The sequence below is a fragment of the Camellia sinensis genome, chromosome 7, assembly GCF_055761805.1.
Source record: "Camellia sinensis isolate YWXY chromosome 7, ASM5576180v1, whole genome shotgun sequence".
Lineage (NCBI taxonomy): Eukaryota > Viridiplantae > Streptophyta > Magnoliopsida > Ericales > Theaceae > Camellia > Camellia sinensis.
The window spans coordinates 17,343,956-17,359,360 of record NC_138967.1 but is presented as its reverse complement, the minus strand read 5'-3'; the positions used below and the strand labels follow the sequence as shown (position 1 = coordinate 17,359,360).

Genomic DNA, 15,405 nt, shown 5'->3' with positions numbered 1-15,405 from the left:
TGTTTTGTATACAACAGAATTTAATCTTTTTAAATACAGTGAAGATTGTCCAACAACCTTAAGACAGAATTCTTTTTTGGGTATCTTCATTGTATTTAATTTTCTGTGTTTTCAAATTAATATTCTGGTTGGAAAAACAAATAGTGATTTGTGCTATTTGACAGATAATAGTAATATACTGTCTCTTTTCTTTGACAACAACTAGTAGTATGATACTGGTGTCATTAACAATTCAGAATATTATTTGGTATTACAGAAAATTCTTGTGATATTTTATTTTTCTAGTTTTAGTAACAAGGAAAATAAAATTATTTTGTTGTTATAATTTATTTTCTGGTTTTAGTAACTAGAAAATTAATTTGTGTTTTATTTTTTTCTGATTTTTGTAATCAGAGATTATGGCTACTACAACTGAAATTGCATCTGGCAGTGGTACTCCTATTGTTACACCTACATTGGTCCCTATCCAGAACCATGTTCATGTACCAATCAATCATGGAGAAAAATCGGAAAAATTTAATGGTATAAGTTTAAGAGATGGCAGCAGAAGATGCTGTTCTATCTTACAACTCTTAATTTGGCCCGGTTTCTCCATGAAGAGGCTCCAGCACTTAAAGAGGGTGAAAGTGATCAGCAAGTTGTTGCCGCTGTAGATGCTTGGAAACATTCAGATTTCCTGTGCAGAAACTACATCGTAAATGGCCTTGACAATATGCTGTATAATGTATACAGTCCTCTGAAAACAGAAAAAGAATTGTGGGATTCTTTGGAGAAGAAATACAAGACAGAAGATGCCGGCACGAAGAAATTTGTCGTCGGTAAATTTCTGGACTTTGTTATGGTAGACTCCCAAACGGTAATATCTCAAGTTCAAAGTTTTCAAATAATTTTGCATGATATTCATTCAGAAGGTATGTCTCTTAGCGAGTCATTCCAAGTCGCTGCTTTAGTGGAAAAGTTACCACCGGCTTGGAAAGATTTCAAAAATTATTTAAAACATAAACGCAAAGAGATGACTATGGATGAATTGATTGTAAGATTAAGAATTGAAGAAGATAACCGAAAGGCTGAAAAGAGGAATGAGAAAAATCCCATTGAGTCCAAGGCTAATGTGGTAGAACAAGTTCATAAACCACATAACAAACAGAGAAAGTTTACTGGAGATGGTCCTAAACAAGGCGATAGTAGCAAGAAGTTCAAAGGAAAATGCTATAACTGTGGCAAAACTGGACATCGAGCTTTTGACTGCCGCCGCCCTAAGAAGGATCATGGAAGTACAAGTAAGAAGACCACCAATCAGGCCAATGTAACAGAATTGGATTACATCTCTGATGGAGTGAATGACATCAACCTTTCTGCTGTGGTGTCTGAGGCTAACTTGGTTGGAAATCCCAAAGAGTGGTGGGTTGACACTGGAGGAACTCGTCACATATGTGCGGACAAGAAAATGTTCACTACCTACAATGAGGCTACAAATGGTGAACAACTTTTCATGGGAAATTCTTCTACTTCTACTGTGGCTGGACAAGGAAAAGTTATCTTGAAGATGACATCAGGGAAAGAACTGACCCTCAACAACGTACTGCATGTACCTGACATCCGGAAGAATTTAGTTTCTGGGTCTTTGTTAAGTAAAAATGGTTTTAGGCTTGTTTTTTAGTCTGATAAATTTGTATTAACAAAGAGTGGTATGTATGTTGGTAAGGGATACATGAGTGATGGTCTCTTTAAGTTGAATGTAATGACAGTTGTACCGAAAGTTGCTATGAATAAGAATAACACATCTTTTGTTTATATTCTTGAGTCAAATTTATGGCATGGTAGATTAGGACATTTGAATTTTGATGCTTTGCGTAGATTAATTGGTTTAGATTATATACCAAAGTTTGAAATTAATCCTAATCATAAATGTGAAATTTGTGTAGAAGCGAAACTAACTAAGGCTCCATTTAAATCGGTTGAAAGGAAAACCGAACCTCTAGAATTAATTCATACTGATGTATGTGATCTAAAATTTATTCAAATTAGAGGAGGCAAAAAGTATTTCATAACTTTTATCGATGATTGCACAAGATATTGTTATGTTTATTTACTTAGAAGTAAAGATGAAGCCTTAGAAATGTTTAAACTCTACAAAACAGAAGTTAAAAATCAACTTGGTAAAACCATTAAAATGGTTAGAAGTGATAGGGGTGGTGAATATGATGCACCATTAAATGAATTTTGTGCACAACATGGCATTATTCACCAAACTACAGCCCCTTATTCTCCACAGCAAAATGGAATTGCTGAAAGGAAGAATAGAACCCTAAAAGAAATGATGAATGCCATGTTACTAAGTTTAGGTTTACCACAGAACTTGTGGGGGGAAGCAATATTGTCTGCTAATTATGTTCTTAATAGAATACCCCACAAGAAAACCAACAGCACTCCTTATGAATTGTGGAAAGGTCGACCACCTTCCTACAAATACTTAAAAGTGTGGGGGTGTTTGGCAAAAGTTGAAGTTCCTGTTCCTAAAAAGACTAAGATAGGACCAAAAACAGTAGACTGTGTGTTTATTGGTTATGCTCAGAATAGTAGTGCATATCGATTTCTGACTTATAAATCAGAAATACCTGATATAAATGTGAACACTATTATAGAGTCAAGGAATGCTGTGTTTTTTGAACATGCCTTTCCTTACAAGAAAGGACAGGAATTAAGTTCACAGAAAAGAACTTATGATTGTACACAAAGTCAAGAGACTAATGACAATCAAACACAAGAGACTAGTAATAGTCTCGACCAACAAGATTTAACTAATGATGAACCTAGACGAAGTAAGAGAGCAAGAATATCAAAATCCTTTGGTCCAGATTTTCTGACATACTTGTTAGAAAATGAACCTCAAAGCTTTAAGGCAGCAATGACAGGTCCTGAAGCACCTTTGTGGAAAGAGGCTGTTAATAATGAAATTGAATCCATTATGCAAAATCATACTTGGGAATTGGTGGATCTTCCACCAGGTTCTAAACCTCTTGGATATAAATGGATATTCAAGAGAAAAATGAAAGAAGATGGTTCAATTTACAAGTATAAAGCAAGACTTGTTGTTAAAGGTTACAGACAAAAGGAAGGTCTGGACTATTTTGACACATATTCTCCTGTGACAAGAATAACATCCATTCGCATGCTTATTTCTATAGCAGCGTTGTTTAATTTGGAAATACATCAAATGGATGTTAAGACAGCTTTCTTAAACGGTGATCTAAATGAAGAGATCTATATGGAACAACCCGAAGGGTTTGTAGTATCAGGGCAAGAAAAGAAAGTTTGTCGACTTGTAAAATCCCTTTATGGATTAAAACAAGCACCTAAGCAATGGCATGAAAAATTTGATCATGCAATGCTTACTAATGGGTTTAAGATAAACAAATGTGACAAATGCGTCTATGTTAAAAACACTGACCAAGGATATGTCATAGTTTGTCTTTATGTGGATGACATGCTTATCATTGGAAGCAGTCAAAACATGATCAAATTAACTAAGCAAATGCTTAACAAAAGATTTGATATGAAAGATATGGGGGTCGCAGATGTTATATTAGGAATGAAAATTACTAAAACATCTGACGGATATGCATTATCTCAATCTCATTGTATTGAGAAAATTCTTGATAAATTTATCAAGGATTGATTAAGGCCGAAATGTACATCATTGAGGCCGTTAATTAGAATCTCTTAACTTCACTTGCTGGTCAAACCGTATATTTTATGTGTGTTGAGTGTCAATCAGGTTATATATCGTCAGAGCATAAAATGAGCAAAAAGACAGAATTTTGGCAGAGTTGACTTTTCCCGCACGTGCGTTGACTTTTTCTGGGAAAGTCAAACCGACGTTTTAAACCTGTTTGGATGGGATTGGAAGTATAAGGAGGCAAGAAAAAGGCTGGATTAGGGTTTTGAAATTGTTTGGACCTAAAGAGGGAGGCTAGGGTTTGCAAAAGAAGAAGAAACAAGAAGCTTCAAAGATGTCTCCCATGGTTCTTCCTTCTCCTTCTACCTCCTTCCACTCCTCCATGAGTGGCTAGTCTTCTTTTCTAGGGTTTTGATGAAACCCTAGCCATGTAATTATGTAGTTTTCTTTTTTGATTTTATATTATGTAAGGTTTGAACCATTGTATGGTGTTTTAGAAATTCTTTATATATAATTTTCATTATCTTTTCAAATATTTGACTTTCTGTGATTGTTGAATATTATCCATACATGAGTTTTCTATTTCTTCACATTCAAGGTATGGGACGAACCATGCTACGAGGAACGAGTTGTATCACTACCCTAGTTTAGAGTGAACGAGTCGTATTGCTTGAGATGGTTCGTGCTCGTGCATTGAATGTGATAATCTTCTTGTTAAATGCTTTGAGCTTGTAGTTGTGAAGCATTAATTCGTTCAAACCATAGCATGATTAATTTCAATTGGAAACCCTAATTATGTGGTTAGTGGTGAATTCTCTACCCTAGGATTTTTCCCCAATTTAGTAAATCCAATTTCATTTAATATTGATAATTTAATTCCTTAGTTTAATTTATTTGTTAATTAAATTAGGTTATGATCATTCAATCTTTTTATCAAAATTAATTTAGGAATTTAACAATTAAATTAGTTTAATTTCACAATAGTCCCTGTGGATCGATACCTGGACTTGCCATTATGCTGATAGAATTTGGTATAGTTTAGTATTTAATTTTGGTGTGTTCAACGACCCATCAAGGATGATTTGAATTTAGCTAGAACACCTGTAGACATCAGTCTTTATTTATCGAAAAATAAAGGTGATGCAGTGTCTCAGTTAAAATACTCCCAAATCATTGGAAGCCTAATGTACCTAATGAATTGTACTCGTCGTGATATAGCTTATGCTATCAGTAAATTGAGTAGGTACACTAGTAACCCCAGAGAAGACCATTGGAAAGCGATCGTTCGGGTTCTTAGATATCTAAGATTCACCCGTGATTATGGTTTGAACTTTACTCGATATCCAGCAGTACTTGAAGGTTATTGTGATGTAAATTGGATATCGGATACTAAAGATTCAAAATTCACAAGTGGATATGTCTTTACTTTAGGAGGCGCTGCTGTTTCTTGGAAATCCACCAAACAAACATGCATCGCACGATTCACAATGGAATCCGAGTTCATTGCTTTAGACAAAGCAGGAGAAGAAGCAGAATGGCTTCGTCACTTCTTAGAAGACATTCCAATGTGGCCAAAACCTGTGCCAGCTATTTGCATTCATTGTGATAGTCAATCTGCAATAGGCAGGGCACAGAATCACATGTATAACGGTAAGTCACGACATATTCGTCGTCGACATAATACCGTAAGACAATTATTGTCAAACGGAATAATCTCAATCGATTATATAAAATCTAAAGAGAATATTGCGGATCCGTTAACAAAAGGTTTGACAAAAGAGCTAGTGTATAGTTCATCGAAGGGGATGGGATTAAAGCCTATTACATAAGAGTCATCATAATGGTAACCCTACTTATATGACTGGAGATCCCAAGAACTAAGTTCAAAGGGACAACTAAGTTATGTATGGCTCACCAGAAATCACTAAGGGATTTAAAATTCCCTACCCATTCCTATGGTGAGAGTGATATCTGCAACATACGTTGTATGCAGGGATATAAGGATAAGCTTTGCTTTTAATGATTACTTATATCTTGATTAAGGTATAAAATCAAGACGAGTATAAGGAGATACTCACAATAAGAATCACCTATATAAGTGTCGAACTGAGGCCGGTTCTATGAGAATGAAGAGGCTAAATTCTCTAGAAACACTTATGAAAACCAGGCGCGTTCAAAGCCAAAATGAACACAATAGTGAGAACCACGATGTGTCAGAAGATATTTTGTATAAAATTTATTGTCTTGGCTTACACAAACGGCTGAACAATTCAAGGCATCGCGCCCATTGGTTAGCCAGTAAGTCCGATAGGTTATCACTAGGGAAGGTTCAAGGCTGAAAACTACCTATCCTGATGCAAGATATTTTCGACTTATACTCTTTCGTTAAAGTCTGCATATTGTTGCATTTCCGTTGTCATCAAATTCCATTCATGTGGGGGATTGTTGGAAATGGTAGAAAATTCTGGGTAAAACTAGAATTTTTTCTCAAGTTTGGTCTATTTTTTAGGTGGGCCTCGAGCATCGATTTACTCGGGTCAAAGTGGTAACGCGTTCTATGCCGCGTTGTGATTCATGTGGCATATTTGGTTGCTCAAAACCATTACCGAGTGAATGGGAAATTGAAGTCAAAGTGTGCTCCATGGAAATGGAGTTATGGTGAAAATTCTTTAAGGTTGTAAATTGGCTTGTCCCACATTGATTTGGTGAGAAGTTTTGAAAGGGTTTATAAGGCTTAAGGTGAGATACTTGGGGTGTGCCCCAAAGGGTATCCAAGTGTTTTAGAGGGAGAGGTTATGGGCAAAATGGGCTAGACCCATTGGACGCAAAAATCACCACACACGCGCGCGCGCGCCGCCACCGCCGTCCGTCCGGTCGGGCGGGCTGGGCCTGGGCGCGGGTGCGGGTGCGTGGTTGGGTTGGGCTTCTAATCTTTTTGGGCCAAAAATATTTGAATTTAATTTTATTTTTTGGTAAAATAAAATCTAGAATTCAAATTAAACTGATTTGGATTTTCTGTACATCCAAACAGGGCCCTTCCCGTTTTCAAACAGAATTAAACTGGTTTGGATTTATTGCTCATCCAAACAGAGCCCTTCCCGTTTTTTATCTGTTTGATTTATTAACCAAACAGATTCAAATCTGTTTAAATTTGAAACTAACAGGTTTCATACCTGTTCAATTCAAAACCAAGAGTCACCTTTACATCTATAAATAGACTAGCCTCCCATTTGGATTTCACTCCAATTTTTCGTACTCCATCCTCTGCTTTAAATCTCTGCATTTTGCTGCATTTTATTTCTGAAAGAAAGAGTGTAAACACTTAGTGTGTTCGTAAGGCAAACAATTTGTAGTGCTGCTATTGTTTGTGGTAAGATCATTTCATCTTGGGAGATAGACGTCCAAATTCTGAAAGCACCGTGGAGATGACGAATCTGTCTTAAGGACACAGTGTTAAACACTGGACTTGATCAGAAAAGTTATTCAAATAAATTAACCAAGTAAGTTGTTTAATTTTATTCTGTTTTTTATTTGTTTATTTAATCAGATTTTAATTTTGTTTTTGTAACAAAATAAAATCTGTGGTTTTATTTATTTATTTATTTTTTATTTCGAGTTTGATTTTTGTAATCAAACAAATTCTCTCATTTTATTTATTTCTTTATATTCTTATTATTGTTTTGTACACAACAGAATTTAATCTTTTTAAATACAGTGAAGATTGTCCAACAGTATATACCAACACTTTGATGATAGTTAAGCATGACATCACCGTGAATGTCACCACCAAAACCCATGATTTGAATAACTTTGACCTTTTTTTCTTTTCTTTTTTTTTTGGGGGGGGGGGGGCACTGATAGTCTACAAAATACATATATTTTACTGTGCCCAAACGACACTCTTTGACTATCTGCGCATGCCACCATGATTATGAATCAACTAGTTGACGTGTGCACCATGCGGTTTTTTTTTTCTCTCTCTTTCTCTTTACAAATTACATTTTATTATTGCTCATAAAAATAATAATTTTATAAGAATAATTAAGTAGTATACTACCTTTCACTAAAATTGTTATTTTGATTTATGTGGGGGTGCGCCTACTGAGCTAACCGCCTAAATATTGGGCTAGTGAAGTAGACACTTCCACCGTTACTCATTCAACCATAGGTGATTAGTTTCTTATGTGGGGAAATGCATCTATCGAGCTAGTCGCCTTGATGTTGGGCTAGTGAAGTAAACACTTCCACCACCACCCATTCGGCCGTAGATGATTAGTTTGACTTATGTAGGGGAATGCGCCTGTCGAGCTAGTCGCCTTGATGTTAGACTAGCGAAGTAGACACTTCCACTACCTATCGAGCTAGTCGCCTTGATGTTGGACTAACAAAGTAGACACTTCCACCACCACCCATTTGACCATAGGTGATTAATTTGACTTATGTGGGGGAATCTGCCTATTGAGCTAGTCGCCTTGATGTTGGGCTAGTGAAGTAGACACTTCCACTACCACCCATTCGACCATAGGTGATTAGTTTGACTTATGTGGGGGAATGCGCCTATCGAGCTAGTCGCCTTGATGCTAGGCTAGCGAAGTAAACATTTCCACCACCACCTATTCGACCATAGGTGATTAGTTTGACTTATGTAGGGGAATACGCCTATTGAGCTAGTCGCCTTGATGTTGGGCTAGCGAAGTAGACACTTCCACCACCACTCGTTCGACCACAGGTGATTAGTTTGACTTATGTGAGGGAATGCACCTATCGAGCTAGTCGCCTTGATGTTAGGTAGCGAAGTAGACATTTCCAGCACCACCCATTCAACCATAAGTGATTATTTTGACTCGTGCCATGATCATATATATCTCTCAATAACACATGCTTTTTTTAATAATTGTTTGGCTTTGTCACTCAGTGATGGTCACTACTAAAAAAACAGATAAAAATCACACTTTGACAAATGAAAATATCTCACTTTTAATGGAAGTGTGATAAAAAAAAATTAGATTGATATTTTAATCACACTTTATTTGATTGAGTGTGATAATATTTATTTTTTATGTCATTTTTCAATTAAGTGTGATTATATATATATTTTTTAATCACAAATTCTAATTAAAGTGTGATTATATATATATATATATATATATATTTTAATCACACATTCTAATTAAAGTGTGATTATATATACACTACTATAATAATACTTAATAATATTTATTTTTAATCACACATTTTAAATAAAAGTGATTATATGTATATTTTTTAATCAGCTCATGAATAAGTGTGATTGTATAAGATATTTTAATTTGATTTTTATATAAAATATTCTCAAATTCGTGCTTCTATTCTGGCCATGAATGAAAGAGGACGACTCTTTCCATTCCCAAGTTTGTTTTATCTGCTGAAATAATTCGTACTGTTCCTATCTGATGTGTTTGATAATGAAAGAGACTTGGAGATGGAGATCTGAGCCGCGAGAGAGATTTGGAGATGAAACAATTCATATCGTTCCACCTCTCCCGCTGAACCACTACCATCATACAAATACAATGATGCACGCAATAATCGCTAACCGTTCTGAGGCGTCCCTTACTGTTCTGCCTCAATGCCCTAAGCACAATCTCTCTTTCATATCGTGGTCCTTGACTATATGGATCTTGGATGGAATCTGAGCTTCAACGAGAGGCTAAGAGAGATTGGTGGCCTTGATGCTGGTGAAATTGTTGAAGTCGTTTTTGAGTTTTTGTTGAGAATCTTGGGGTGAGTCATTGGGATCGATGAGGGAGAGGTTGATGGCACCCTAATCAGCGACGTAGAGGACAGAGGTGTGGAAGACATGGAGGAGGACACAGTGATTAGTCTAGTTAGCACAGCAAGTCATTTGGTGCGTTTTCACTCTCTCTCTCTCTCTCTCTCTCTCTCTCTCCGCCTACACATACATATATACGTGTATCTAAGAAGAGCATGGTGATTAGTCCAAGTTTTTGTTTGATTGAACAAATTTTATTTGTTTATTGTTTGTAGAATTGCATGCGCTTGCAGGAATTTGTTCTATCTAAGCATTCATCTATAATATTTCACCCGTTTTCAAAAAGTGCAACATTTTGGGATAGCTATAAATGAGAAAAAAGAACAATCAGGCTAAATTTTGTCTTTTAATAAGTAACCCACTACTTTGTGTAGGCATTGGGTTGAACCTTTTCCATATGGCCAAATAGGCAGCCACTTGCCATGTCATATGATAACACGTCACTTCAGAGGACTTTAAGGGAGAAATTATCCAGTAGATTCAATATATATCCTATGTGACGTGCCCTTCCAAACTAGTTTTTCCCATTTAAAGGAGAAATTTCTTTTCTAGTTCACACAGTAATCCTATGATTGTGGAGCATTTGCAGGAGGTGAACCTTCCATTGAATGCATCAGCTTGGAGTGAAGGCGTCCGGATCCTCTAGAGTGATCCTGTGAAGTGATCCTCTAGAGTGATCCATCATGGAGCGACACGTGTCCCATTACAGGAACCAATGGCTGAGATGATGCCTAGACAAAACGACGTCGTTTTGGTACTCCAAAAAAAAAAAAAAAAAATTCAGAATATGCAGATTTGCAGATCGAGAGAGAAGATGAGGAAGAGGAAAGTGGATTTGAAAGAAACTGGGTTTTTTGAGAAAATTGGTGTATTTGCAGAGAAAATGGGTTTGAGAGATGAAGAAGAAAATGGGTTTGAGAGAAAATAGGTGTATTTGCGGAGAAAATGGATTTGAGAGATGAAGAAAAAAATAGGTTTGAGAGATGAAGAAGAAAATGGAACTTCCTGGGTATTTGCAGAGATTGGTGGCGTGAGCAGGAATCCATCAGAGGCGGATGAGGAAGAAGAAAGTGGAATCCATCAGGAACCCAAAAAAAAAAAAAAAAAAAAAATTCAGAGTTTGCAGATCGAGAGAGAGGATGAGGAAGAAGAGAGTGGATTTGAGAGAAACTGGGTTTGAATGAAAATTTGTGTATTTGCAGAGAAAATGGGTTTGAGAGATGAAGAAGAAAATGGAACTTCCTGGGTTTGAATTTTGAATTTTCTGCAGCTCTGAATCCATCAGAGGCGGTAGGTTCAAGTGGAGGAAGGAATTTTGTGCTGTGCAAGAACCAGAAGCAACCACAGATGACAGAAGGCAGGGTAGAGATGATTGCTGGGAAGGGAAGGGGAAGTGGAAGTTGGAAGGCATGGCTGAATAGGTCCTTTACCTTCAAGATATCATCCCACTTTCTTCTTCCTCATCCTCTCTCGATCTGCAAATCTGCAAATTCTGATTTTTTTTTTTTTTTGGGAATCAAAACGACGTCGTTTTGTCTAGGCATCATCTCAGCCATTGGTTCCTGTAATGGGACACGTGTCGCTCCATGATGGATCACTCTAGAGGATCACTTCACAGGATCACTCTAGAGGATCCGGACGCGGAGTGAAGAGGACCTCAAAGTCCAAAAAAATTATATGAGATGACAGTTCTTAATGCCCAAAGAGAAACTGCTGATAAAATCTTGGAAGCATAGTGGGAAACAAAGTGGCGTCAAGAAAAGGTAGTAATCCTTGCAATATCTTTGAAGATAAATATTTGTATTAAATATAGATATAAATTGTGGTGCATGAACTTGATCACAATGGTGGCTCAATTGCTATCAAGATGACATCCTGATCAACATTGGTTGAGAGGGAAAAAATTTTGAGCCAACCAAAGTGCAATAGGATTAGGCTTCTATTAAATTAAGTGTTTGATGTTGTTATTGGCTCTAAAAGGTTAGTTTTTTAGCTAAACAGATCTATGGAAACGCTAGAACACAAACCAATATCGTTTTTCCAAATATTGTTTGATTTGTTTGAGAGTCGCAGTTTATTATTTGAGCTGTCATGACTCATGATTGGTAAGTTTGGTTCAAAAGTCTATTATTCATTTTGATTTACAGTTGAATGAAATGTTGGAAGAGAAGGCGCGACCATACATTCAGAACATGGACAATGGTGTCATTTCTCCGCCTATAGTAATGCTATGGTGTCATTCACATTTTCATTTTGGATTTATTAATTTTATGTATATGTCATATCTATATGGTAATTCAAACATTTTATACTAATAACAATCAATGCGGTTATTCCTTTTCTATTGATACAGGAGATGAAGAGTCAATGTGATGAGAAAAAGTCTGAGTTTATTTTTTGTAAGACTAGAACAGTCTCTACAAATAGTAAGTTTATTCATATGCTTCTAGTGGTTTCTGAATTAATTTGTGTTTTCATTTTTTAGATCAAAAATTTCTTAGAGAGATACAAAATATGATCAAAGAATTCAAGAACTTAGTGTTTTCAAGTTTTTCATTTTTTAATATATGTAATCACAGTTAAAAACTTTTTATTAATTTCTTTGTATATACTTGTGAATATTTAACTTTCATTTATGAAATATATGATGTTATTCTATTCAATATGGGGTTGTGATTTAAAATATAGTATATAATGTGTATTACATTCTTCAAATGCACGTTCAAAAGTGTGATATTATCTCATTATTAATCACAGGTTTTATTAAATATTAATCACACTTAAAATCTGTGATCTAAATATTTATTATCAGAGATTTTATAAGTTATTTATCACACTTAAAAGGTGTGATCTAAATGTTTTTAATCACACTTAAAAGGTATGATCTAAATATTTTTAATCACACTTAAAATGTGTGATTAAAAATGACCCCTTTTAATTACACTCCCAAATATCACACTTTAATAAAACTTAAAAGGTGTGATTAAATAACATACATCACACAAAAAAAAGTGTGATTTTTATTTATTTTTGTAGTAGTGGGTGTACTTCAAGACTTTCAAGAAAGGATACTTGACCATTCTCGAGGACTCTAGTGATGCTATTGAGGAGGGGACTACTCTTCTAATTCGCCCTCCTGTCCTTGGTTCTTGGGGCTTGAAGTTTGAGTTGCTTGATGGTTCTTTTCATTTGGTGCAATGGGCTCGTAAGATTTCACGTCAATTGGTTGAAGGCTTGTCACACTTTATGGTTTTATTATTAAAGTCATCTAACCATGAAGAAGTTGAGGATCTTAGCTCATTTCCTACCTTTGGGAGTGCGGTTCGGGATCAAAAGGTGGCATGGGGCCCTATTTTCAAGGCCATAGCAGAGCCTTCTTTTTGTGAAGGATATTGGGAGTGGTTGGAGGATGTGCTGGGGCAACATTGTGAGCTACTAAATCAGGCAGGTATTTGTGATGCAATTTATGCTTCACTGTTCACATATGACCAGCTGCACAGTGTTATATGGGCCTTTTGTGAGCTTTGGTGTCCGTCCATTAATACCCTTCAAGCTTTCATAGGCGAAATGTCTATCTTGCTATGGGATTTGCGTTAACTTTGTGGTCTTCCTATGAAGGATGCAATATACGATGAAGTGGTGCTAAATGCCCAAGAGTTGGCTGGCAATATGAGGGACAAGGACTTCCTTCTTCCTGTCAGTTGCGGATATTTATTCTTTGTTTACCATCGGCTTTGTAAGGAATCGAAGAAGAATGTGGTGAGGATTGCTAGCTGGATAAAATTTTGGTTTAAAGAAAAAGTCAAGTACCATAAATCAACCAAGATGGCTTCAAGGAACAAGACTCAACACCTTAAGGATACTAGTAACCCTTCTGGTATTATTAACACAACTCGGCCTCGAACTGTGCAAGGGGACAAGTCTTCAGTGACTTGGGGATTGCTGGTGCGGCAAAGGGTGAGACCTATCTGTCAGCTTTCCTTGTCTGTTGGTTGTGCAAATGTTCTACCCCGTGAGGATGGCGACTTGATTAGACCTGGGGTGTTTAAGGTTGCTAGTATGATGGCTCGTGGTCGTTCATTCAGCCTTGTTATTCCTGTACTTGCTAGCATCTACAAAGGACTGAATAGAATTGCTTCTTCTTCTGATCTTGGAAAGTGCAACGCCATCTTCTTGATCCATTATGTTTATGCTTGGTTAGCAGAGTATTTCAGCACACACTTTAGTATTGAATCTGCCTTGAAGCTTTAAATGACGAGATGTTGGTGAAAGGATGGCTAAACATTTTGAGGAGTCAGAGGCCTATGACTTATTTCGATCATGCAAATATATGACCTTGTATTGTTTGGCGTATAGCGAGGGCAATCCTAAGGAATTGGTTGATGACGGTCATCTTTCTAACTCAGACTTGGAGTATTTCATCAGCATTCGCTCGAGCTATTTGACCTTGCAAAGTTCGCCCGCTATGGTCATTGAACCATACAGTCCTCATAGGTTTAGCAGGCAATTTGGTTTTATTCAAGCCATCCCTGGTAAACTTAAGGTTGATCTTCAGGATGGTAGTTTACAGAACATTATTTAGCATTAGGATTCTTGTGTTTGTGATAGTACCCATTTTGTATTGAGGTTACCAGTGCATTTTGATTTCCCATCTCGTTCCACTACCAAGGCTTATTTGGAGTGGTGGTCCCAGTTTTATGCAGGTTATTTCTCCAACAAAGAAAATTATGTCCCAAGCAGCAAACGCTCAGTTTCACCAAATCAAAAGATGGCTAAAGCGAAGAAAAATACAGTTACTAAGCAAAATTCTAATCCCAAAACCAACAAAATGGTTCGAGGAAGTATTGGTGGGACTCATGGTGGAGTGGCAAACGAGGACCATAGTTACGGTGATCGTAATTGGCGTCATTTAGGGAGAAAATCTAGTACTGGCACCATTGGAAGGAACACAACTACTTTTAATGACGTGGAGTCATTTTTGATCGGCGTTCCTAGCACTTCTCAACCATTGGCTATCGATGTTGTACCAGTAATGACAAAATCTTTTATTTGTCATTTTAATTTATTATGCCTTAATATATATATATATATATATATTGACTCCTCTTTAACTTGTTTTGACAGTTGCCAAACGATAACTTTGATTTGGCGTCTAGAAATGAGGATATGAGACTTCTTGATGAGTTCTCAGATAATGAAGCATCAGTTCATGGGCTATCAGCCTTTGATTTAGTGATTGGCTGTAAGAGTTGTCTCTCAGTAGACCCAACTTCAATCGTTCAAACTTTTTCCTTACCTACTGCTCCTACACTGAGTCAAGTTGCACCTTCCGTGGCTTCTACTATTGATACAAGAAGCATGATCCCTAATGCTCGCCGCTCAGCAGCTTCAATACTTGATAACCATATTAAAGGTTTATTGAGCAAAACTCCTATTCGGAAAGTTCCAGCATTGGGCCCAAAGCTCCAAGAGTTTTATGATGAGCTCTCAAAGCTTCAGGTAGACTATTCTCCATTGCAAAGCCAGATTGAGAAGTACATACAAAATACTACTACGTACATCTCTATGAAATCAACATTTGCTCAAGGGATAACTTTAGAGCTACAGGATCAACATTTGGCGGATGTCAGTCAACATGCCAATCATGCTCTAGCTCTTGAGAATGAAGGAGTTGAGCAGGTTCACTTGCTGAAGTCTGATTTGGGTAGCCTTGCAACAAAGAAGGCAGAATTGTTAAAGGCGTTGAAATATTTAGATGAACAATCACAACAGCTAGAGATTACACTTAGTGTTGTTGAAGCTGAAGTAGTTCAAATGTGAGCCATTGTTTCCACTTTAAGGGATGAACAAGCTATAATAGAAGCAGTTGAGGTGATACAAAGCGAGGCTATTGAAGTCGCCAACAAGTTGGAGC

The 15,405-nt window shown here is 36.7% G+C and overlaps 1 long non-coding RNA gene across 1 annotated transcript; it reads left to right on the top strand.

The window, feature by feature from the left end:
- The first annotated feature begins 9,006 nt into the window (after positions 1–9,006).
- On the top strand, positions 9,007–10,114 carry LOC114268601 (uncharacterized). The gene is made up of 2 exons (XR_014334521.1): positions 9,007–9,566; positions 10,081–10,114. It is a non-coding gene; the product is annotated as an uncharacterized LOC114268601 (long non-coding RNA).
- Positions 10,115–15,405: the final 5,291 nt, after the last annotated feature.